The sequence below is a fragment of the Suricata suricatta genome, chromosome 5, assembly GCF_006229205.1.
Source record: "Suricata suricatta isolate VVHF042 chromosome 5, meerkat_22Aug2017_6uvM2_HiC, whole genome shotgun sequence".
In the NCBI taxonomy this organism is placed as follows: Eukaryota; Metazoa; Chordata; class Mammalia; order Carnivora; family Herpestidae; genus Suricata; species Suricata suricatta.
Window position 1 is genome coordinate 144,273,380 of NC_043704.1, and position 9,805 is coordinate 144,283,184.

Consider the following 9,805-nt stretch of genomic DNA (forward strand, 5'->3'; position numbering starts at 1 on the left):
ACACCCACGTTCATAGTGGCATTATTCACAACAGTGAAAAGGTGGAAGGAACCTACGTGTCCCTCGATGCATGACTGGATAAGCAAAATGTGGCTGATACAGACAACAGAATATTTTTCAGCCTTAAAAAGTAAGGCAATTATGACACATCTGCAACATGGGTGAACCTTGAAGACATTACGCTAAGTGAAATAAGCCACATATAAAAGTGCAAATACTGTAAGTTTTCACCTGTATGAGGTGCCCATACAGGCAGCCAAAGTCAGAGGCAGAAAAGATAATAGTGGTTGCCAGAGGCTAAGAGGGGAACATGGGGAGTTAATGGTTTATCGGGTTCCAGGGTTGCAAACTGAGAATGTTCTGGAGATGGAGAGCAGTGACGTCCGTGCAACATGAATGCACACAATGGCGGTGAAATGTATGCTTAAAATGGTTAAACAAGTTTTATGTTGTGTGTATTTTACCACAATTTTAAAAAATACATCGCTTAAATTTTCTCTTAATATTTTTAATAGTTCTGTGGGTTTATAATTGTGCTGTGGGTTTTGGAACCCATTCTGACTGAAAATCATCAGCAATTCCTATCCACATTTCAAGGTCACCTGCTGGCAGTGGGAGGTTGGTGGCTGGGGGCTGGTTAAAACTGTTAAGGTGAGTGAGGGATGGGGACAGACCCCGAGAGATAGAGTTGGGTGGGTTCGTCATGCTCTTTGACAACAAGGAATATAGACTTCCTTAGACTACCTGTTCCAGGTACTGTTGCTGGTAACAAGTTACACCAAACTTATTGATTAAGCAACAATTTTATTATCTCGTGGATTAAGTGAGTCTGCAATGTGGGCAGGGCTCAGGCTGTGCGGTTCTAATGGTGTTGAAGGAAGCCGCTCGGTGGCTCTCAGCTGGTGGGTGGGTTGGTCTGGATCCTCTCTGGTGCTCTGGTAGGAATGACTGGATGGCCACGTCTCAGCTGGGACTATGGTCTGGACAGCTTACACTTGACCTATGTGTGCAGAGTCATCAGATTTCTTCCATGGTGGCTCAGATGATCCCAAGAGAACATGTTGGAAGCTTTCCGGCTTCTCTGACCTAGCCCTGAAAGTCACAGTGTTACTTGCATTCCATTGGCTACAGCACAGAGTCAAGGAGAGAGGAATTAAAAGCCATCCCCCATTGAGAGAATGGTGAGGTCACGCTGAGGAGAGCATGTGGGGTGGAGACATTGTTGTAGCTGTCTATAGACAATACAATATACTCTACTGCTAAGAAAATGAGGCTTAAAAAATGTGTCAGAGGTGGAGGGGGAAAGGGGGGTGATGGTCATGGAGGAGGGCACTTGTGGGGAAGAGCACTGGGCGTTATATGGAAACCAATTTGACAATAAACTATATATGAAGTTGAAAAAAATGTGTATTTATTTATTTATTACAGAGAGAGAGAGTGCAAGACAGAGAATCCCAAGCAGGCTTCCTGCTCTCAGCACAGAGCCTAAAGCTGAAATCAAGAGTAGGATGCTTTATAAACTGAGCCATCCAGGTGCCCCAGGAAATGAGGATTTGTTATAAAAACACAATGAACTAGAATGAGGAAAACCTGGAACGGAAGCAGGGCAGGACTAGCACAGCTGGTCTGTGACCTTCTGGGTAGCTACTTGGGTCCCAGTCTGCTCACTGTCTTTTCCTTGGTCTTCCTTAGTTTCCTTTGGCCCCTGCTCTTCCCCCAACCCTCCCCAGTCCTCCTCCTGTGACTTACCATGGCCTCTCCAACCTTTCTCAAGCTTCCCCCCAAAGGTCTGAGTTCAAATTCCTGAGAGAGACTCTGATTGGCTCAGCTCAGCACTGGTGATCCAATCATGAGAGGGGCTGGTGCCAGCGGAAGTAAGGGGACAGGGGGCTGGGCAGCCGCCAGATCACATCCCCATTGGTTCTCACACCTGGCTGCACATTTGGATCACCTGGGCAACTTAAAAAAAAAAATACTCATGGCTTGGGTCCCATCCCTAGATATTCTGGTTTAACTAGTCTGGGGTTAGAGACTGAGCAGAGATATTTTTTAGACACATGCTACCCACGCTTCTCCCACAATAGGGGAACTCTGCTGCCGGTGGCTGTGATACCCTGGGAAGGACCAAAGTGTGAACACAAGCTTGTCCAGGGAGTATCATGTACCACACAGGGAAGGAAAAACAGGATTTTCTTGTTTTTCTCCTTGAGCATGTGTTGTCCATTGTTTTTCCCCCAAGAAATAAAATCTGAAAGAACTTACGAGCTAAAAAGCAACTCAGTGACAACCTAATATGGCGTATTCATTTGCAGACATGGAATAGGGTGACCAGTTCATCCTGGTTTGCTTGGGACGGTCCCAGCTTTAATGCTGCAAAATCCTCCCACGTCCCCGGGGAAATCTCTCTGTCCCAGGCAAGCTGAGAAGGTTGGTCACTCTATATGGAAACTCTATACCCGTTAGCAGTCACTCGCCATTGTCCCCTGCCCGAAGCTGCTGGCATACTCAAGTCTACTTTCTGTCTGTATGGATTTGCCTGCTCTGGACATTTCATACAAATGGAATCCTGCAACGGGTGGTCATTGTATCTGGCTTATTTCACTTGCTATCATGTTTTTAAGGATCATTCATGCAGTATGAATCAGTACTTCATTTCTTTTTCCAGCTGAATAATAATCCATGGCATGGCGATACCACATTCATCAGTTCATGGATGAAGGGGTTGTTTCCACTTTTTAGTTATTATGAAAAATGCCACTATGAGGATTCATGTACAGATTTTTGTGTGGACATTTTTTTAAACTCTCTTGGGTATGTTCTTAGGACTGGAATTGCTGGGTCATATGGTAACTCTATATTTAACTTTTTGAGGAATTGCTACATTGTTTTCCACAACACTAATGCTATTTTGCATTCCCACCAACAGTGCACAAATGTTCCGAGTTTTCCATATACTTACCAACACCTGTTATTATCTGTCTTTTTTAATTATAGCCATCCTCGTGTGTATGAGTGGTATCTGATTATGGTTATGATTTGCAATTTCCTGATGACTAATGATGTTAAATACTTCTTCATATGCTTATCAGCCATCTGTATATCTTCTTAGAGAAAAGTGTGTTCAGATCCTTCGTTCATTTTTAGGTTGGATTATTTGTCTTTTTCATACTAAGTGGCAAGAATTCCTCATGGAGTCTAGTTACAAGTTCCTTGTCAAACGTGATTTGCAAATATTTTCTGCCACCCAGGGGATTTTCTTTTTGTTTTCTTGATCCTGTCCTTGCAGCACAAAATTTCAACCTTTGATTCAGTCCTATTTACCTACTTTTTTTCTTCTTGCTTGTGCCTTCGGTGTCATATATAAGAAACCATTGCCTAATCCAAGGTCATGAAGATTTAAGTCTATGTGTTCTTCCAAGAATTTTGTGGTTTTGCATGCAGGTCTTTGATCCACTTTGAGCCAGGTTTTGTACATGGCCACGGCGTGCGGTAAGGGCCAACTCCATTCTTTAGCCTGTGGCTATCCGGCTGTCCCAGCACCATTCATTAGAGAGATTTCTTGCCCCACTGAATGGTCTTGACACCTTTGTCAAAAACAAACTGACCATAGACAAACGGGTTTCTTCCTAGACTCTCAATTATATTTTATCTATTTGTTTGTTTGTTTGGTTTTACTTAATTTTTTTTAATAGGCTCCACAAGGGTGCCTGGGTGGCTCAGTCGCTTGAGAGTCCGACTTCGGCTCAGGTCATGATCTCATGATCTGTGGGTTCAAGCCCCACATTGGGCTCTGTGCTGTCAGCACAGAGCCTGAGCCTGCTTCAGATTTTGTGACTCCCTCTCTCTCTGCCTATTCCCCACTCATGTTATGTTTCTCTCTGTCTCAATAATAAATAAGCATAAGAAAATATTTTTAAAATAAAATAAAAATAAAAATAGGCTCCACACCCAACATGGGGCTTGAACTCATGACCCTGGGATCAAGAGTCACATACTTGGGGCACCTGGGTGGCTCAGTCGGTTGGGCGTCCAACTCGATTTCTGCTCAGGTCATGGTCTCGAGGCTAATGAATATGAGCCCACGTTGGGCTCTGAGCAGATAAGGAGGGGCCTGCTTGGGAGTCTCTCTGTCTCTCTACCCCTCCTCTGTGTTCTCTGTCTCTCACTGTCTCTCTCTTTAGAAAAATAAAAAACTTTAAAAAAGAAGTCACACACTCTACCAACTGAGACAGCCAGGCACCCCCTAGACTCTCAGTTCTATTTCATTGATCCTTATATCCATACACACTGTCTCGATTACTGTTGCTTTAGAGAAAGTTTTGAAATAGAGAAGTCCTCTAGCTTAGTTCTTCCTTTTTGATTGTTTTGGTATTTTGGGTCTTTTGAATATTGTGATTTTTTAAAGTTTATTTATTTATTTAGAGATAGAGAGGGAGAATTGCAAGCGGGTTCCATGCTGTCAGTGCAGAGCCCCACCTGAAGCTCAAACTGACAAACCGTAAGATCATGACCTGAGCCAAAACCAAGAGTTATGATGATTAACCAGCTGAGCCACTCAGGCGCCCCTGAATATCCATAATTTTTAAGGTTAGCTTGTCAATTTCTTCAAAAAAATCCAGCTGGTATTTTGATAGGGACTGCATTGAATCTGTAGCTGAATTTGGGGACTATTGCCATTTTAACACCATTAAGTCTTCCAAACTATACTCATGGGATATCTTTCCATCTACTCAAGTTTCTATTTATTTCTTTTAGCACTGTTTTGTAGTTTGAGTGTACTGGTCTTGCATTTCTTATGTTAAATTTATTCCTAAATTTTTAAAATACTGTTATAAGTGGAATTTTTTTCTTAGTTTCATTTTCAGATTGTTCATTGCTAGTATATAGAAATATGATTTTGTATATTGATTTTGTATCTTGCGGCCTGGCTAAACTTGTTTATTAGTTTTAATAATTTTTAGTGGAACTTTTATAATTATATATCCATATAAATCTATCTATGGTCATGTCATTTGCAAATATGTAACATTTAGTTTTACATCTTCTTTTTTAATATAGATGCCTTTTATTTCATTTTTTTGACCAAATAGTTTGTTGATTAGTTGAATGTTGAACAGAAGTGGTGAGAGCAGATATTCTTACCTTGTTCTTGATTTTAGGAAGAAATCATTTTGTCTCCCATTATGTATGATATTAGCTGTAGGTTTGTTTTGTTTGGTTTTTATTAGGTTTAGGAGATTCCCTCCTATTCCTGGTTTATTGAATGTTTTTATCATGAACAGTATAGGGTGTTTTTCAAATTCCCTTTCTGTGTCTGTTGAGATGATCATGTGGCTGTTTCCCTTTTATTCTATTAATGTGGTACATTACATTGATTGATTTTCATATGCTGCCAACTTTGCATTCCTGGGATGGAATCCCACTTGGTCTTGTGTACAATTTTTCTTATTGCTGGAATGTGCATACTAGTAATTGGCTGAGGATTTAAAAATCTATATTCATAAGAGATATTGACCTGTAGTTTTCTTATGATGTCTTTGTCTGGTTTTGGTAAGACTTGCATCACAGGGGCACCTGGGTGGCTCAGTCGGTTAAGCGTCCAACTTCGGCTCAGGTCATGATCTCGCGGTTTGCAGGTTCGAGCCCCGCATCAGGTTCTGTGCTGACAGCTCAGAGCCTGGAGCCTGTTTCAGATTCTGTGTCTCCCTCTCTCTCTGCCCCTCTCCTTCTTGCGCTCTGTCTCTCTCTATCTCAAACATAAACAAACATTAAAAAAAAAAAAAAGCCTTGCATCACAGAATGAGTTGGGAAGAGTCCCCTCCTCGTGTTTCTTTTTTTGGAAAAGGTTGTGAAGATTTAGCAATCATCCTTCAAATGTTTGGTAGAATTTACTAGTGAGGCCATTTGGGTGTGGGATGTATTTTCTGGGTAGTTTTTTTTTTTAATTACTAATTCAGTCTCTTTACTTGTTATAGTTCTCTTCATGAACATTCTTTCCAAATGGTGACACAATACTGTATCAGATAGAGCACCAGTCCTTAAATTTCTTTTGGGAGGATTGGACGTGAAGAAGGCAGAATGGGGCTAAATTTACTCACTCATGCTGGTGTTCTTTTAGACCACTTATTGAGCGCCTCTGGTTGTCCTCTGTGCTGGGTCCTGAGGCTACTGAGACTAACACGGCAGCCACAGAACGACCCTCAGGAACAGGAGTGGACAAGCAGATTTCAGATCTGAGTTTGGGTTGCTCCCTACCAGATTCGAGAGGAGACCCAGCAGTGCCCACCGGGCTCTGGGCCTTTCTTAGCTCCTCACAGCAATGCCATGGACTTCTCTGGCACTCACTTCTAAACTCTCATTACAGGGGTGCCTGGGTGGCTCAGTTGGTTAAGCGTCCGACTTTGACTCATAGGTCTCATGGTTTGTGAGTTCAAGCCCCGCATTAGGCTCACTGCTGTCAGCACAGGGCCTGCTTCAGATGTTCTGTTTCCCTCTCTCTGCCCCTCCCCAGCTCATTCTTTCTCTCTCTCTCTCTCTCTCATTCTCTCTTTCCAAATAAACAAATAAACTTAAAAAAGATCTCATTACAGTAGATTCTTAAGGACAACTCAGTAAAGTTCATTATCTTTGCATAAGGTGAGAAAGCCAACGTTCAGAGAAAGCCAGTATGAATTCAGCTAGACAGTGTCTCTCTTGTATCAACTCCAAATAAGGTCATAGGAGATAAAGATGAAATGATGATTTCCTGGCTTTCAAGGAGCCCTCAGTCTGAGACAGAGAGAGACAGAGCGAGACAGAGTCAGAAGTACACTTAAGTGTTACCAGTCTCTGATGGACATCTCTGCAACATGAAACGGGGGCAGACTTGGGGAGGCTTAGTAAAGACCTCACCATGAATGTAACCCATGAGCTGTAGCTGGGAGCAATGTGGCCATTGACCAGGAAGTCACAAAAGTCCTTCAGGACCAGGGAGACCGTATGTCCTCCTTTCCCTAGAATAATCCCAAGGTACTTGGCTTATCTCAGTCTCAATGTCAAGAGCACCCCCTTTGACTCTCAGAATACCCCTGATATTTGATATTTACACAGTTTCAAAGTATTTCTGTAAAAGGTTACTATAATTACAAAGGGAAGAAATGGTAACTTTACATGGAGAAATATGGCAGTTTGACTAAATCATCACTAGGGGGACAGATGCGCATCATATTTGCACAGACAGATGTGCTGAACAGGACACATTCTTGTGACATTCTTGCCAAAAATACACAAACTGAACCTAATCCCTAAGAAACACTGCATGAACCCAAATGAAGAGACAGTCTACAACACAAATGGCCTATCCATACTCTTGAAAAATGGCAACGTCATGAAAGACAAGAAAGACTAAGAGACTGTCCTAGATTAAAGGAAACTGAAGAAAAGGACAACGTAATGCAACGCACAGTATGGGATTAGACCCTGGGTGGAAAAAAGAACACTAATGGATCTTGTCATGAAATCGGAATGAAGTCTGGGGATTAGACGATAGTACAGTTATCAGTGTGGACTGTCCGTGGGTTTGGGATGGATGACAAACGGGACCCAGCCTTCTCGGCTCCCAGCCCGCAGACCTTCTACTGTCAGCTCCCAGGGCCCCTCGCTGGGGTGCTGCCAGCCTGCTCCCGCTGCACCTCTGAGGTGCCTCTGGTCCTTGGGCTCCTTCCTTATCTAATGCTTGCGGACTCAGCCAAGGAAGCCATCCCTCTGCTTTCCCAACAGTCAAAAGTCAGACTCTCAAACCAAAGAGAAAAAAAATAATAACAGGAGAGAAGTTGGCCATTCTATGGTCATTTCAGCTTTTCTGTCATTGGGTCCAGGACTCCTCAGACCCAGTTTTCTGGCCACGTCCTATGCGACCTGTTGGCTACATGATTAGTGGAGAATGTGCACTGGGCTCTCACCTGCTTTACAGGTATCTTAAAATAAGGTGACCTTCTCAAGGCCAGAATAAAAATTATGGATGTTTTGGGCAGGCTAATAATCTGGCATCCCCTCAAACTCTTTTTTTTAATGTTTATTTATTTGTTTTTGAGAGTGGGGGAGGGGCAGAGAGAGAGGGAGACAGAATCCTAAACAGGATCCGTACAGTCCGCATAGGGCCCACTGTGAGGCTTGAACTCATGAGCCACAAGACCATGACCGAGCCAAAACCAAGGGTCAGACATTTAACCCACTGAGCCACCCAGGTGGCCCTTGAACTGTCACTCTTTAAATCTTTGCTGAGGGGCACCTGGGTGGCTCAGTCGGTTAAGCCTCCGACTTTGGCTCAGGTCAGATCTCATGTTCGTGGGTTCGAGCCCCGCGTCAGGCTCTGTGCTGACAGCTAGCTCAGAGCCTGGAGCCTGCTTCCGGTTCTGTGTCTCCTTCTCTCTCTGCCTCCCCCGCCTTCATGCTCTGTCTCTCTCTGTATCAAAAATAAATAAAAAATTAAAAAATAAATAAATAAACATTTGCTGAGTGGGGAACAGGAGGAACTGATTTTCTATCCATATATAGGCACAAACAGCTCAAATCTCTGAGTACATCTCTGCTGTCACAGAAGTCAGTGGACTCAAAACATGGGGCAAAAGAGATTTTTATTTTTTATTGGATTCTCCCCATGAGCACACACTGCAGTGTGCAGTATTTCCTTGGACATGACCTTGCTTTAGAAAGACACAGAGAATTCTGTGATGTATGTATGCATTTGAAATGTGCATAAATGGGAATCTGACCTTAACTGCATCAGAATTACCTGGAGAAAAACAGTTTCCAGGGCTCCGTCGCAGACATGGATTTTGCAGGTCTGCATGGGGCTAGAGAGCCTACATTCCTAACAGATACCCTGGGGCTGTGGAGACTGCTGCTTGGCTCTCTCTACTTTCAAAGTTTAATCATTCAACCTTTAACTTTCAAAATCTGTCCATATTATTGTATATATCTTCAGTTCATTCATTCTAGCTGATCCAAGAATTCCATGGTTTACCTCTCTTCAACAGCCTACTTTTCTACTCAGTGATAGACACTCTCACCCTCTCTCACACATAGGATGCAGCAATGAATGTCTCCACACATCCTTACAGATGTAGGAGTGAGCTTCTCTGAGGCACGTACCCAGAAGTGGGGATGCTGGGCTATCAGTACATACGCACACATCTAATTTCTCTAAGTCCTTCCAGACAGCTTGCTTTCCCAGATGATCAAACCAGACCCACTCTCATATGTGAAGAGTCCATAAACGTCTGGGAAGGTATAACATGTTTTTAGTTTAGATATAAAAGAAATCTGTCAGTCCCTGTCAACAGCAAGATGAGAAGCAATATTTGGTTTAGGAATTTCACCTGATCAACACTGCACGCTCCAAATCTACCCGGCAGGGAGAGGTCTGTGCCAGCAGGGAGCCCCCACACGTAAGCGCACACATACGCACACACCCACATGTGTGCACCCAGCCCTGAAACGCAGGCTGCGCCAGCACGAGCAGAAACCGTGTTTATTTCCCTGCCTTCATGGAGTGTGAGCTCCCCACGGAAATCAGGGACCGACAGATCATCCAGGCCCCTTGATCTGCCTCTGATCGTTGCTCTGTGAAGTACACGGAACCGGAAGTTGCTCCAGGGTTGGAAAGAGACTTTGGAACTCTCTGCAGACTCAACCAGAAGCTTGGGAGCAGTGGCTGGACAGCCCATTGTCTAAATTAGCTGATCTCACTCAGTAGGACTGGCTTTCCTGTTGATACCTGATATTCTCAACAATAGGCATAAAAATAGAACCTCCATGAGTAGTC